The sequence below is a fragment of the Drosophila nasuta genome, chromosome X (assembly GCF_023558535.2).
Source record: "Drosophila nasuta strain 15112-1781.00 chromosome X, ASM2355853v1, whole genome shotgun sequence".
NCBI lineage: Eukaryota > Metazoa > Arthropoda > Insecta > Diptera > Drosophilidae > Drosophila > Drosophila nasuta.
The window spans coordinates 1714437-1720022 of NC_083459.1; positions in this window are offsets into that span (position 1 = coordinate 1714437).

Below are 5586 nucleotides of genomic sequence, written 5' to 3' on the forward strand. Positions count from 1 at the left end.
CATTCGCACGCTTTTCCTCGGGAAAACCCAAAACAGCAACAAAACACGCATCTAATTGGGGTGCTGCCATTTGGCCTGACCGCACTTTTCGTCAAGTCGCCGGACATTTGACCATTGCGATGGTCAAGCCAAGAAGACGACATGAAAACGGGTTGATCGGCAACTCAAGCTCAAGCTCAAGCACCTTCTTCTAGGGTTGATTGAGGAGACAGAGAGACCCATCTCGACCCGGTCAACTTTTCCTTATTTCTTGCTCAATCACCTTTTTGTTGTCGGCATCTTGATTAGCACTGAGAGTCAGAGAGAGTCACGATACTCTGGCAAAGTTCAAATTGATTAGACCGTTGAATCATTGGGAATAATCCTCATTGTGGTTCTGCTGCTTTTGAGGGTAAAAGTGGAAGATTGATGATATTACCGAATCACATTTGTAATTATTACACAGCATTTTAGTAATTGCTTTGCAATATTCAAAGTTAATTATTTTTGTTTTTCGAATTTCCTTATATTTAGATTTGTGAAAAAAACACACATATTTCATTCCTTTGCATTGTTTTACGAAATTGAATATAATTAATTTGGCAAAATAAAAAGAAAAAGATTTTCTGCTTTGAACTTTAATAAAAAAAAAAAAAATTTATTAAATTGAATTGTTTTACGATATTCAATATAAATGATTTTGTTATTTTTTAACTTTGCAAAAAAAAAACTTTGTTACTCTGAATGGTTTTATGAAATTCCTTTGCATTTATTTGAATTAAAAAAAACACATATTTTGATACTTTGAATTGTTTTATGAAATTCAAAATAAATAATTTGTTTATTTCTTTTTGGAAAAAACAAAAACAACACATTTTAATACTTTGAATTTTTTAATGAAATTCAAAAGAAATTAGTTTGCAAAATAAAAGAACATATTTTATTATTTTACGAAATTCAAATGAAATGATTTTAGTCGTTCGTATTTTTTCATCTCTTGCAAAAAGAAGCTACGAAGCTACATATTTTGTTATTTGGAATTGTTTTGCGAATTAAAAAGTAAATTATTTTGATCCGTCGTATTACACAAAACTTTTGTCATTTTAAAATGCTCTGACAATATCTTCAAAAGCTAAGTGTGGTGAGAATTTTCTTTATGAATCACTTATTTAGCTATTATTTAACTGAAATGTATTATAAATTGATCTTTGAATTTTAAAGCGCGCGTGTCGAACAATTTTGCAATGCATTTAAAAGTCTAATAAAATAAACTCAGAAAGTAATTCATTTAATTTTTTGTATATATAAATCAATTTTCATTTGATTATGATTATTATATATATTTTAATTAAAATAAATATTTGATGGTTTCCTAAAATTACATCTTATCAATTCGTCTGTTTAATTTCCTAAATTTTAATTATTAATATTTCCAACCCATTGATAAATCTCTACTCACGATCACGTCGAGCACGCAGCTAGCCAGGCAAAGGAATTTCAAATACTGACGACGGAGATCGAATGCGATCCTCCGTTTCACTCGAATATACAGTCACGTCGAAAATATTGTTACTTTTGACATTGCAAAGGTCACCGATTGAGCTCCTCCCCGATCTAATTAGAATTCACATTCATCCAATCGGGAGAGAGCGACACAACTTTAGGGGTAGCTAGCGATCTCAGCTATGAGTCAACCCTTAACGAACAGTTGTTAATCCAGCTGTGACGGATTCCTAAAGTGCGAGTGAAAGAGATGAATGTGATGTTGAAGTAAGAGCAAAGAGAGAAGAAGACAAAATTGAGAAAATAACCTTTTGTTTACACAATTCATGCATTTGCATAGTTTAACATTTCAATGATTCAATTAAACTGTATTCTTTAGATCAGCAGAAAAGTAAGAACATTACCGTTAACTTCGGGTAAAGCAATCTATAAATAGAGTTGAAATTATATATTTATTTATCCCACTACATATCTACTAAAAAAGAAAGCCTGTAAAATGAATATAACAAAAAACAATGTCAGAAATTTAGATCATCATTAAATGTAATATTTGTATTTTAGTAATTGAATAACGAATGTTCAAATTCTGCTAGTATGTACATATAACTTCCATTTATAAAAAATGTTTAATAATTTTAATTTAGAAATAAAGTGCACAAATAGATTTAGTACCTATAATTTATTGATATTAAAGATAAATGTACGAGTTGCTGATCGTATATAAATTTATTGATAATCAATCAAAATTATTCTTTGAAAACTTCGATATTTTTGCAAAATTTTTGGAGTCACATTTAATTTGCATAGATTCAAAATAGGAGAAGAATATACTTCTTCCAATATTAAATTCAGAATTATAATAATTTAATACTAATATGACTTTATTTGATAATTTACTTTAATAAAAAATAAGAAATACCACAAATTTGTACAAAGTATTTGTATATTAGTTAAACACAAAATTGTGCAATGCTTCACTAAAACAAATAGAACGAATTAGAACATTAGATAAATATTATAATAAATAAATGTGATTATGATTTTTAATAGCTAAGACTTAATAGTGATTTTTATTGGTGAAACTAATTATAAATTATTTAAAAACTATTAAATAATAAATCTTCATGATTTAATTTATTTATATATTATAACATTGTGCACACTCGACTGTAGCTTTCATACTCGTTATACCCGCTTCACGTAGGGTATAAGGGTATTATAACTTTGTACCTAGAAAAATGTAGACAGAAGGAGGCATCTCCAACCCTCTAAATTATATGTATTCTTGATCAGCGTCAATAGCCGAGACGATATAGCCAATCCGAAAATTTGGTATATTCTGCGCTCTTCAGTATACTTTGAATGCTATATCAAATCATTTAGTATATTTTTAGTATGTTTGTGGTAAATTAATTCGGTATATTTAATAATTAAAACCGCTCTGTATTGCTTTTATTCACAATGGGTATTTCAAAGTCGAGCACACTCGACAACAGTTTTCTAATTTGTACATTATTATTATTAAGTGAAGAATTTATGCAACTTTCTTGTTTATTATTAATATTAATTAAAGAATGCAGGCAACATAAAAATAATAAATTGTATTTATCACTTAACTATTAAAAGGTAAATTCAATTTGTTTACCACTGAAAGCGAGTCGCTTAGTAATTTGTATTGCATACTTTCGGGGGATTAGATTAGAGCATTAACACTTGCTGCTTTACACGTTGTGGCAGGAATGTTTATCATAAGCAAATTATTTGCCTGACGAATTCGGAATGTGTGTAGTTGAGCCAGGGTTGCCACACTCCTCCCCTAGCTCCCCGCCCCAGCACTCAAGTAATTTGAATAGGCTGGCAGAGGAGGAATTTGTCAAGTCGAGTCTCGTCTAGACCTAAAACAATGAATGTTGAATATCTGTTTGTGATTTGTTTGAAATACTTTTCTAAGGTACACACATACATCGTACATACATACATATATGCTGACGACGACACTTGCAACGCACACACACACGCGTATTTAAATATCTTTCGAATGGTCTCAAATTAATTTACACCCAATAGACACACACATTCATGTGTGTGTGTGTGTGTGTGTGTGTGTGTGTGTCTGTGTGTGTGTGTCAAGTGGGTGGCTTCGAATGACAACAACAACAATTAGAAGCCAAAAAAACGAAGCCGAGTCACAAAAGGCTCCTTCGCATCGGCTTTGCCTCTTTCACTTCTTCTTCTTCTTATTCGCCATAGGTAGTTAGCTGTGTGTGTGTGTGTGTGTGTGTGTTCACATGTGTGTAACATTGAGTTGTTGTTTTCCATTTTTTGACTCTGCAGTTTCACTTGGCTGACTCTCGCGGTCCCCACTCAAGCTCCCACTTCCTCATCCATTTCCAGCTGCAGTTTTCAGCTCGTTCTTTTTGCTCACGTTCTCGTTCCCATTCTCGTTCCCGTTCCCGTTCCCATTCTCGTTCTCATTCTCGGTCTCGTTCGCGCATTCGTTCGTCGTTCAGCGAGAACAAAAGGTTAAATTCGCTTTTCAAATGGTCAGAATCTTTTAATGAGATGGGTTCTTAGGTGGATTGCGGCGGGTTGTTGCCGGCGACGATGACGATGGCGATGACGATGGCGATGGCGGACAGGCAGGCGCAGTGCGTCCAACTCGAAATATGGAAGTGGGCGAGCACTAACACAAAGCCAGCCAACACTGTACACGTATCTCAACGAGTCGATGTATGTGTCGCTGTGTGTGTGTGTGTGTGTGTGTGTGTGTGGCAAAAAGGGTTATTGCTGGCGGCAAGTAAACACCACCGGCTATTCCACTGTGTGTGGACAACGGACAGCCGACAACCAACAGCCGCCTCCCCTCCTCTCTTCTACCTTTGTCTGCCAGCAGACCATCGAGCCGTAAATCCACCCGCCTTCGCCTCCGTCTCCGCCTCCACCCCCGTCTCTGTCTCCGTCTCTGCTGACAACGACAACGACGCCATTACGATGAGCATCCATTGCCATTGCTATTGCCGGTGTAACTGTATTTCTCAAACGACCAGCTCGCTATTTTATGCGTCTGTCTGTCTAACTGTTTATTTGCTTGTTGGTATCTGTTTGTGTGTGTTTGTGTGTGTGTGTGTGTGTGGAAAGACAATGCTGCCTAAAAACCGCGCTGGCCAATGCTGCTAAAGTTGAACGCTTTTCAAATGTTCGGCCTTGCAAGTTCCATGTGCACAATTAGCAAAAAGCGAAAAGTTACTTGCATTTCCATTGAAATATTTCAATCTCTTCGTTTCGCAGGCTGATATTGCAATTGAACCGAGTAAAGCAGGGGTCTAATATTATAATAGATTAGATATTCTTGATAATTTGCTTACTAATCAATAATTTGTGCAATCTCAAGGAATACTTAAATATAAATGTTGGACTAACACAGAGAATTCAAACAGTGTTTCTTTTTCACGATAAGACATTTGCAGTTCTGTCCATTACCCATAGAGTAAAAGGGTATTAAACGTATTGCTTGCAGGAACTGTATGTAACAGACAGAAGGACGCATCTCTGACCCTATAAAGTATATATATTCTTGATCAGCGTCAACAGCCAAGACGATATAGCCATGTCCGTCTGTCCGTCTGTGTGTCTGTCCGTCTGTCCGTATGAACACCAAGATCTCAGAGACTATAAGAGATAGAGCTATAATTTTTTTTCGACAGCATTTGTTATGTTTGTACGCAGATCAAGTTTTTGCCACGCCCACTTCCGCCCCTGCAAATCAAAAAAATCGAATAACAAGCGTAATTTTAAAGCTAGAGTTACGAATTTTGGTATATAAAGAAATAACTATAGTAGTTAGGATTCCTGAAAATTGCGATCAGATAAAAATTGTCGAAGTTATTAAAGAAATAATTTTGTATGGGCAAAAACGTCTACTTATTAGGGGTCTGAGTTGCTTTGGCCGACAATCTGGTATATTGTGCCGTCTATAGTATATTTTGAATGCGGTACTATATCGATATACCCAATATACCATTTGGTATATTTTTAGTATTTTTGCAATATATTTTGTATATTTTGAGAATAATACCGCAAAATTTATTGCTTTTATTCAAAATG